General features: G+C 38.1%; 1 long non-coding RNA gene across 1 annotated transcript; it reads right to left on the bottom strand.

Moving 5' to 3' along the window:
• Window positions 1-340: 340 nt before the first annotated feature.
• On the bottom strand, window positions 341-1,328 carry LOC124171028. Its single transcript, XR_006867628.1, has 2 exons — window positions 1,289-1,328; window positions 341-648 (listed from the first exon to the last, which is right to left on the bottom strand). It is a non-coding gene; the product is annotated as an uncharacterized LOC124171028 (long non-coding RNA).
• Window positions 1,329-11,643: the final 10,315 nt, after the last annotated feature.

The raw sequence follows: 11,643 nt of genomic DNA, 5'->3' as shown, positions 1-11,643 counted from the left end.
TTCCTTGGAGTGTACAGATACCAAAAAAGTAAAGGTAAAAGGATGGCAAAACGTGTAGTGTGCTTGGAGAAAAAGATAAGAAGAGAATCCACATGGTAGTATGATGTGTGCAAAAAGCCACTATGTTTGGAACATTTCAAGCCCTAAAGAATTATCTCCAATTATGTAAAGTATTTAATTTAATTTTGAATGCTTTTATTTTTGCACACAGTAAACCATAGTTGGTAGCATATACTTCAAGCAAATGAAAGAGCAAGTAACTATTAACAAAATATCAAAATTTGGACCGAATTGGTTAACAAATACCACTTCAAATGTCTCATACAAACCAATATTACAATTGTGTTCAAATTCTTTCAAAGTTCGTGGTGTTTGGGGTCGATCAGGGGATTGATGTGAATGGTATGCGAGTATTACAAAGGCTGACAGGGAATGAACAATCAATATCTTAGCTGGTAGCATTTGCATCCATCATCAGTCTGGATAGACATGTGAAGTATTATTTGCTACTTTTCAGTAGCTTCTTCCTTTGGTATTTAACCATGTCACAACTTTTGGTGGCAAATGCCTTTGTGATAACTTGCTTTAGTCTAGTTGGTATATCCCTTTTCAGGTTGTCATCCTGACTCCAGACTCTCTCCATTGTCCCTGCAAATAAATATAGAATATTAGTAATAAAAACAAGGTTATATCATTTGCTATGAACCTATCCTGCAGGAAATCTACCTATTTATTACATTTACACATGGCATCTTGCAAGCATATTTATGCACTCCCACTCTAACGCATTCATATTTATGTGCATGCATCAACGTGGCGAACAAAATGCTAGGCTCAACTTCCTAACAAGTATCTATTCTGTGCTCAACAAACAGGTTATTTTTTTATAAATATTTATGTATACCCGTTAACTGCGTAAGGAACACCGGGGTAAGTGGAACCCCTAACATAAATAGTTGACATTTCAATAGAATTGCATTGACATTCAATTTTAGTAACATTCTATAGCAATTGATAACAATATAATTGCACATGAAAAACTCTCCTTTACTTGGCTTATTATTTATATGGTGCATTAATGTGAACCATTCAAATTATAGAAAGCAAAACTTAAATTATCACTGAGGAGGCATGCGCTTCTCATCATAGTTAAATGAAAAACGAAGCGATGACTCGTTACTAAGGCTATGTGTGAGCTCCAAACGAAAACCACGTAAGATTCCAAAACATTCAGCAGTAACTAATAAGTATAAGCAGTAATTATACATTGCACTATAGCGAAACATACTCGCATTCCTTATTTCTTCGAAAGCCCGCTCGAGCTCACTGAGTCCCAAGGTGGTAAAGGAGAGGTGGTCTCAGTTCCCTTGCCGAAGTCCTGTGACGTCACGGCAGACACCGGCCATTTTCGACGGATGAACCGCATGGGAATTCAGTTTCTTCAGCAACGAATATTGCGCTCCCCGACTAATACTGCCGATTTACTACTCTTTTTGCGTGGTAAAAGCATCATAAAGAATGCGTTGTACGGTGGCTACTTGTGGTAATAGCTCTAACAAAGCTAAGAAGAGCGGACTTCAAATATCCTTCCATAGGTATGTAAATCGTTGCGTTGTTGTGATTATATTATTTGAGGCATTATTCCTATTGTTAATCTATTTATCTTGAATAGTTGTGCTGGATGCTCTTCTATGCCTGATGCACTATGTCTTCATCATGGATTTCTTGCATAAATGCTTTTCAGCTCTTAAGCTGAAGAAGGGAAGAGTCCAGGGAAAGACTCTGTTGGCAGAAAGATCACCATCTTCGCATTAGATTAGACTGGCAGAATGTTTTCTGCAAATTGATATTGCCCAACCTTAGTTTTCCTGTAGCACAGACTGTGAATGATGAAATAGACACTCGAGTAATAGCATGTTTGATACAAATCAAGAGGTTTTACAACGTTTGATGAGACTGAAAATTTGGTGTACTCTGGTGCTATTCATTGAAATTGTTGAATAGTTCATTTTTTAGTTCCTCTAGTGCAGCTCACCAATTTATACACATTTTTAATTACAGGTTCAGCTATTCCAGTAACAATGGAAGATTTGTGGTGGCTTTAATCCCGTATTCATGATTCTTTTCCTAATTTGAAACTATATCAATAGATATGTTCCATCATTTACACTTGAGATTTATTTTTAATTTGCATACTTTGCATATGTTGTATAAATGTAAAATTTGCTGTTTTATGTATATTACATAAGTTTGAAATATGTATATTGTTTTCTTTTTTAATTCCTCCATCTGTGATTTTATTTGATGCAGCTTTTATCCATGCTCCAAATCTCTTGAAAAGCACTTATAGTGCATATTAGCTTGTTGTTTGCATACCTGTTTCTGTCTTATTTTGGGTAATGATATAGTGATGGTTAACCCTTCAAATTGACCACATTTGTATCAAAATTCCTCGAATTATGTTTATTGTACTATCTTAATGGAAGTTTCCCTGAAAATTCCCAGACGGCACAGAACCCTCCGTATCTAATTCGTATGTACATAGTACCCATTGACTAAGGGGATACTGTGCCGCTCCGTCGCTTTTCGTCAATGGATACATACCATTCGCGGCCTGTCGACGAAGCGCGTACGCAGCATGTGAATGTCCGCTACTAAGCACGTACGATTGGATACATAGCGCGCAGGAACACGGCACTCAGGCTAATCTCAGTCGATTAGGTCGAAATTAGTTATATCGTAACTCGCACGATCGAAAAATGTATCGAACGCAACACAATCGATAACTACCGACCGTAGCGAGAACCTTGATACGAATGAATTGTAAGTTCTCAATAGGTAAATAACACCATATCATGAATTCTAATTACCATGAAAGACTCACGACCGACAAAGTTTTTGTCGGTTGTGAGTTTTTCATGGTAATTAGAATTCATGATATAGTATTATTTACCCATTGAGAACTTACAAAACTTACTCGGCCACTTAAATAACTCTGCGAAAAATGAGATTCTCACGGCTAATTCACGCACCACCAGCATCCAGCATTGTTAAGTGGCTCGTACTTACTTGGAAACCTTGAGATGTTAATGAGAGTAAATTCTTATTAATTTTGACACAAAATAAGACATCACATAGCCCACGAGCATTAAAAAGCTTACCCTAAAGCCTGACGAAATAAGATTTTTAAATAAAAATTGCCGATGAAACAGGATTGCTGACACATCTGCTATTAGTATGATCGAATTCATCAAAATGCAAGCAAAAATTAACGTATAGTTCAGTCTCAGCTACTAAAACTTACCCATATCAGGCGCTAAAGTATTTGAAAAATTATTTGGTATGAGTAAAAGTCCCTAGGTAACTGCAGTAAATGTATCAACCTATTAAAAATATGAATTAAAGTCCTGCCAAATCACCAGCATAAACACTTGTAAAATAAAACATGTTATCTCTTAGATCACACCTCCGATTTTATACTTACTTTGCATGAAGTCACCACCGCAAGAAATTTTAAAGAGGCAGGAAAGAAAAAACCCACAGAAATACAATACATATATTATGTATTTTCTATTGTCAACCACAATAATATTTCCAATTTTCTCTTCTATCCCACATCTAATTTAGCGAAACAATTACTCTTATTCTCTTTCGAATAGAAAATTATTTAAAAGAGGACTGGTCGATACATACAAACTATCGTCAATACTTTCTCCGATGAACGTCCACTATCACTGCACCAACTTGCACAAATCAAATCCACATCCACAAATATGTCACTTCTGCCACAATGTCTGTCTTCTTGGCGACAGGTAACAGTGAAGCAATGGTACCTTCCTCCAATCTGGGCACCTTCCATTCAGCAAGAATTTTCTCCTCGTCTTCTCGTCCAAGGCCACAGATTACTTTCTGATATCACAATGGTGCAATGTGAAGCTCACACACCTAAAATTAATAAATAATAAAATACCATGTAACTTATTAGGTCAAATCATTTCCAATTTTTGGTATTTCTGCATGAGAAATCAAATTACTAGGCTCGTAAATATAGTAAATATTTGTATGACTGATATTTTTATTGTTTTAAACTATAGCATAAGATAATTTGAAATGATGAAAGCCGACGTGTAATACACCATAGGGCAAGCTAAGAAGCAATATTCGATCCTATAAACTTGGCAGCTTATTCCTAGTTTCTCCTTTAACCACACGTTTACCGAATGAATTAATACAAAAAAGACAACTAAAATGCAAGAATTTTCAAAAGAATTGCTGCTACAATATTTTGAATCACCATTTTTAGTACTGAATAGTTCGGGATGTTGATGCGTCAACATCCCGAAGCCACTTCTGACTTAAAATTACATCCAAATAATTACAGCGAGAAAGAGTACATACCTCACAGTTTTTCGTAGGGGTGAAATGTTTTCTTCTTATCGCCCAAATGCACTTCTTCTTCAACTCAGGATCTTTTGGAGAGCTAAAAACTTGAACCATATGTCCCGGAGTTTCCATTACATCCCGACAATACACACACGAAAGGCATTTCTAACAAAAATATCTCACAAACACGTTTCTGAAGCCCAGTGAATGAAATTAAAGAATAAGGGAAACTTCACCATTACCAGACACTCTATTCTTCACTAACTTAACCACAACAATCCCTGAAATGTAGTGAGACGTGACGTAAACGACGCGATCTCCAACGGCTTGTGAACGCATGTGATCTTTCTAGGAGGATAGGGCACGATGGCACCAGATGGCACCACCCGCGAAAGAAAATAGTCCCAGACCGAATACAGTTTTATCGATGAGATACAATTTTATCGATGCATATGAATTTGCCAGTCCTCTTGCATCTTTTTTCGTCATTAAAGGAAATAAAGAAACAAAACCTTCTAAGTAACTTCCTAAGCGCGATTTTTGTATCTTGATTGTCCACCCTCGTATTTAGGTACGAAAACTTCCTGTGCCGTCTGGGTTGTGTGTGGAAACTCTTCGATCTTGTTCCTCAGCTAATACTTTACCAAGTTCAAATTATTCCATATTAAGCATTGCTACTTCAGAGCCATGAAGGTAATATTAGTACTTCTAGAAAAGATTTACACTGTTAACTATTCAAATATGTACGGAAAAACGTCCTGTAAAAACTTGACTGAAGCACGCTTATAGTTTTCCCTTCATTACCTTTTCCTTAGGAACTACTATTGGTGATTCAAATGACTCCTAAAAGAAATAATCACCGTTTGCACAAATGCATATAAACACAAATTTTACTCTTTACAGTGTTAATTGCGTTAAAGTTCTACATGGTATTATGGCTAGATGGTTATAGTTAACGACAATGGTGCAGAAAATTGAAGACAGTATATAAGAATTCACTCTGGTAGGCGAGAGGGGAAGAGTTGGACTCAACAAATGCTAGTTTTTAGAAACAACTCTTAGTAGTTACGAAATTTTATCTTCACGAGTTTCTAGGATTACTTTTCAAAATGGCATTTTCAGTTGTTCTTCGGAAATTCCGCTTTTTCAGTTCGGCCAAGGCAATTCTGTTCGTAAAATCAAAAATAGCAGCCGTTCGGCGTCGTCCTTTATTTATTCACTTTAAAAAAATACCTTTCGTTCATGACAAACTATTCTATTGAACGCATTCAAATGTCATACATATAAATTCCACCACCCCACAGCCGTTTCATCGACATATCTAGCCCAAAGGCGAGAATGTGAATAAATATGACAGGAAAACCCGGGCATAGCATGTTAATCCTGCCAGGCGGCTGAGCGAGGTGTCGGCCGTGACGTCACCGCCGAAACGTAAACAGCGAAGTGAGACCACCTTACTTTCTATCACCTTGACTGAGTCCGGTCCTCCGCAGGATGACTAACGGACGGCGCGGCATTGATGACCGGTCGGTGTATTATCCTCCTCGTCCGGGGTGCCCATGAGGCAGGAAAAGTGGACGGCAGTCGCCAACGCGTTGAAAGAAGAATTTGTTATTGGCTGCATGACCCCCGAAAAAGGAGCTTGAAATCCTTAAACGTGCCTGGATTAAAACACGAATTCAAAATCAACGTTCTCATGGCTAAACATGGAAGGAATAAACATGCCATCAGAGAGGTTAAAACGCTTACCTCCAATAATGACTGCAGTCACCACCACCGACTTGTTCTCCCCTTCACCTTAATTTCGATTAATTCTTGCCGTTAACAAACGTCGAAGTACCGGGAAAATATGTATGCCATCAATCTTTTCATGCTAAAACCCACGCTCACCTCGCTCCTAGCAACATGAGAGAAATAACGGCAACCGACAGCTTGACGCGCGGGAAAAGGTATACGTGTTGCCAAAAGCTAGTGATGGGGAAAAACTTTCCGTAATCGATTAATCGTATCATATGATAAAATTCATAGAGCTCTCTGATAAAATTCAAGCATAATCGATTCAGGGAAAAAGTCGGGCAGAAATAATCGATTACGCAGAGAATCGGTGAATAATCGAATACATGGCCAGCGCACGATTCTTGAGACGATTATGCACCGATTATCATGATACATCATCATATGGGGCGATTCTTTGGGCAAAATAATCGTGTGCTGAAGGTTAAGCGCTCCCGATTCTTTTGTCCATTATCGTCAACAATAACGCTGCGATTCTGCGGGTGGGTGGGTTCTCCTCACCCACAGAATCGCAGCGTCATTGTTGACGATAATGGACAAAAGAATCAGGAGCGCTTAACCTTCAGCACACGATTATTTTGCCCAAAGAATCGCCCCATAATCGTATGATGATAATCGGTGCATAATCGTCTCAAGAATCGTGCGCTGGCTTTCGATTATTCACCGATTCTCTGCGTAAGCTAGGAATATTGTTATTCTGTCCTGAATCGCTACCGTGCGCTACCGATTATTTGAGTGTGAAGCGATTCTTTTTGTGGCGTGGTAGAATAATCGTCTCGTAGGAACGCTAAAGTCCTAAAGATATCGGTGCGCACCGTCTCATTTGTATTGAGTGAAAAATAAAATGCAAAGAATCGGTTTTATTGTCGTATTTTGAGATTGTGCGGATGCTGTAATGGTGGTATTTTGAAGGTGGGTGTCATGATGCGTGTCAAATAATTTAGTTCGTTTTTGAACATGTAATATTAAGTTATTTTATCCCTGACAATCTTAGATCCGGATGATGAGTGGTAGCAATGCCTTCTTAAGCTTACGAAGGCATTAAGCTGAAGAACTTCTTAAGCTTAAGAAGGCATTGGTGGTAGTAATAAAGTAGCTAAGTTTTTGTCTTGTTCTTGACAGTGATATCGTCAATAGGTTTTTCATGCCATTAGTACATGACTAGGAGATTGTTTTTCTTTACCCTCACTCAAATTTTTGTGGAAGTACTTCCACAAGTGACTCTTTACTGGTGCCATATCACTTTCGTTTCTGAGCTTACACCGAACAAAGGATTTTAGTGACTTATGGGTGAATCGGCTTCAGATGAGGTGTCTGGGCTCTTCCACTTACGAGGTGTTATACATTTATTTACGATTGATTATTAGGTAAGAGTTGCCCAATTAGCTTTATTACTTATTGGCGGTGAAAAGAAATTGTTCGTCCTTGACCAATTAGGCCCTATATTCCATATGATCATGTAGTTACTCAACGCGGCCATAATTTTTTTCGCTAATTTTTCATGATTTCTTCCTTCAACAATAGATATTTTCTCCCATCAAAAATTTAGAATTTGTTTCATTGCTTATGATTTTTTTCAAAATTTTCAATCACCAATTACGATATAAGGATAGATTGTCATGAAAAGTATATGCTCGCTCTCGTTTCTCGCAAGTGAGCACGCTTCTTGTTCCCGCCGATTATATTCAAATAATCGATTATGCAAAATAATCGGATGTCCATAATCGATTCAATAATCGCAATAATCGAAAGAAAATAATCGATTATTACGTATAATCGATTATTTTTGCCCATCTCTACCAAAAGCTAAATTTAAAAAATACATTGCCGCTGGAAACAGGGGTCGCGTATATGTCCGGTAGAAGGGTTCCGTATGTTGGCAAATCTTACGGTGGGTAGCACACGCGCAGCAAGGGAGAAGCAGTTCAAATACATGAGGGAGAGGGGATACCCAAATGCTGCAGCAGCTCTGTGGCAGGGCAGTTAAGACATTCGGCAAGAGAGATTCAGTGGAGTTATTAAGTTGGCCTGGCCTTTGAGCCTACTGTCCAGCTCAGTGCCAGTAGAGCTCATGTGCAGCAAGGGAGAAGCAGTTCAAATCCATGAGGGAGAGGGGATACCCAATGCTGCCGCAGCTCTGTGGCAAGGCAGTAAATACATGCGGCAAGAGAGACGCAGTGGTGTCATAAATTCGGCCTGGCCTGAGCCTATTGTCCAGTTCAGTATCAGTGGGGCACATATGCAACAAGGGAGAAGCAGTTCAAATTCAATGGACTTGCAAGGGAGAATGGCATCAGAGTTTCAGTTGAGTGCTCTTTTTCTTGTTGAGGACAGGGCAGTGCAGTGCAGTGACAAGGTTGTTTCAAGGCAGTTTGAGCGCATTCAGTGGAGTTTCAGACCAGAATCAGCTCTGTTTCAAAGGAGAAATTTTTACTTGAGTAAGTTCTTTTCAGGGCATCACATGAAATTAGTTTAGTCGCCAATTAACAAGCTATTCAGATCAGAGAGGGTATCACAAACTTGTTTTGTTGTTTAAGAATGTCCTCCACAGGTTTAAACCAGCCTCTGACATATAGAGGATATCGCTCACGCATGCACTTGCATCAATTACTCCTTCAAATGAACGGTAAGAAATTTCAGGATATCTGCGTAAAAACCACTTATTCTCGGGAGTATTGCCCTTAAAAGGATTTCCGCGATTATTTTGCTCGAATTCTTTGACATTATCACTTATCAATTGTTTTGCTTGGAATTATTTGAAATTATTAGTTTGACTATATCCAATTATTGGCACCCATGCCAAGTACTGGTTGCACTCATTTCTATGAGCCAAAATATAAAATACGCATTTATACTAGCAGTACAATGCATTTGGCGTACAAAATAAATATATAGCTGTAGTTGATGAAATTTCCAATACTTGGCACCCAATGCCAATCACTGGAAATTAACAATATTTACATACCAGTGATTGGCACCCCATAAAAATCAATTTTAATTTCGATAACAGGCTCTAAGTAAAAAACAACCTCATTGAGGTATTACTATCATTACAAATATCTAAGTTTCATACTATTCAATGGGTTGATATTAATAAAAAACGCATCCAGATGAAGTTATATTCTTAAAATTCCGCTAAGGAAATCTCCAATTTCTCCAAAGAAAATGCAGCACTTGGTTATATGGTCCGCAGTCACTTCTCAAATGGTGTAAGGTGGATGGAACTGCTGATATATATTAAGTAAAACTCCTTTGCTTCTAAATACAGAAACATCAAAAATGCAATGCATCTCTGTCTCTTAATATCACACAGTTAATTACAGAGTGCCAACAACTGGGGGGGTGCCAACAATAGGGCATTCTACCCTACTTGTACAATGTACATGCTCATATACCAACTGGCTTGCGTGATACCTTCTGGTAAATTAGCAATTATTTTACAAATTCCACGAAATAGACGTGTTTTTTTAGTGTTCTAAAAGTGTTTCAACTGTAACATGGCTTGCACCAGAGAGGGGCGTTTTCAAAGATAGTTAAAAATAGAAACCTAGATGTATAGATTAATAAACCTTTTTTTCTAAAATCATATAGATGTTTGGCTTTGTTTACGTTTTACGTCTAGAAGGATCAGTTTCCTTGTTTTCGGTCTCTGAGTAGCATTATGCCAAATATTACTAAAATGTGGACCCATCTGTGCGGAAACAAGAAAAGGCAAAGTGGTGAGACAAGGGTGTGCAATTTCCCCAATAATTTTTAGAGCTCACATCGAGTAAGGTATCAATGGAATCAAAGAGAATGCTTTGGGTGTCAATATCCACGGAGGAAAAATTAGCACGTTGCGATTTGCTGACGACATAGCACTCATAGCCGAGACAGAAAAGGATTTGAAGAATACTTTGACAAATATGGAAAGGATAATGGCCAGATATAAGCTGAATATCAATAAATAGAAGACTACGGTATTATTGTGCAGTAAAAGCGAGGAGGCTAAGACAAATATTGACCTATGGAGGTATAAGCTGGGAGACGAAAAAGAGTTTTCTAACCTGGGAAGCTGAGTTACCAACGATGAACGAAGCAAGAAAGAAATAGTATAGTAGCGTAGACGAAGAGAGCTTTCTACTAAGAATAATCTTCTTACAGCTGAGAATACAAGCATAGAAGTAAGGGATCAATTCATCAGATGCTACATATAGGGAATGTTTCTCTATGGAAGTGACGCTTGGACGTTGGCAGCTGCAGAGAGGTCAAGAGTGGAAGCATTCGAAATGTGGTGCTACCGAAGAATGATGAAGATAAAATGGATCGACCGTGTAGGTAACGAGGAAGTGCTAAGAAGAGTGGGAGAAAAGAGAAGCCTCCTAAAAACCTTACGCAGAGGACGGGAAAACTAGGTTGGCCACATCGTCATGGGAGACAATGAAACAAATCGTAGAAGGAGGAAGAGAAGAAGGGCAAGGGACGGCCCCAAACGAGTTACATAGGACAAAGGGTTATCAAGGATGTAAAAGAGAAGAAATACGTGGGTATGAAAAAGCCAGGACAGGATAGGACAGAGGAATGAAGAGCTGCGCCAAAGAAATCTTAGGATTATTATGGAGGCTTCAGCGGTGATTAAATTGATGATTGGTTTCCGGGTTAATGATTGGTTCCAAGTTAACGCGGAATTAACCCGGAAACAAATTATTATGGGAATCAGTATAGGATTGTTGACTAATGATAATGACCTTTTCTTCAGGACTAACCTTTTGTCTTATGAGTAATAATATTGGTAAAGATAAGCTGGATGTTCAAGAAGAAAATGTAGAAAAATATTCAAAGTGTTGACTTTAAATAAATAAATTCCCTAGCAACTTTAAGGGCCGATTTCACCAACCTCTCTTTGATCGGCGATCAGTTGATCGGCATCAATTCCCTGATCCGAGATCAAATCTCGCATCCGTTTCACCAATCTGATCCTTGATCAACAATCAAAATCACTTGATCGGCAATCGCGTAGCATTATTATTCTCATAGATTTGTAAGTAGCTTTCCTATTGGCTGTCTACAGCGCATTACAACGGCATTTGTTATTACCTACGTGAAAACCGCAACTTTCAAGTTTAAAAAAAAGCAAAAGCGAATAATTTCTCAGAGTTGGAGGAATCTCATCTCGTAGAAACTCATTTAAATATAATATGAAACAAAAGAACAGATGCTAATACATGCAATGAGGAGAAGAAAGCATGGAAAGCATAAGCGTAATATAATGAACTGAAAAATAGTGTACTAGCTTTGGGAAATAGAAAAATAGAAATTGAGATAAAATAGGCTACCCTAGCCAAAGTGATGGAAAATAAATAATATTTCTCAAATCCTAGGTTTTTTTATCCTAAATAATGTCATCAAATCTAAATTCCAAGTAATACTATCCGTGAATTGAGGTAAAAAATTATTTCTGTAATTCATCTGCAGGTTTAAAATGCT

Source organism: Ischnura elegans, chromosome X (genome assembly GCF_921293095.1).
Source record: "Ischnura elegans chromosome X, ioIscEleg1.1, whole genome shotgun sequence".
Classification (NCBI taxonomy): Eukaryota; Metazoa; Arthropoda; class Insecta; order Odonata; family Coenagrionidae; genus Ischnura; species Ischnura elegans.
Note: the sequence above shows the minus strand (reverse complement) of the source record. Positions and strands in the feature narration are given on the sequence as shown.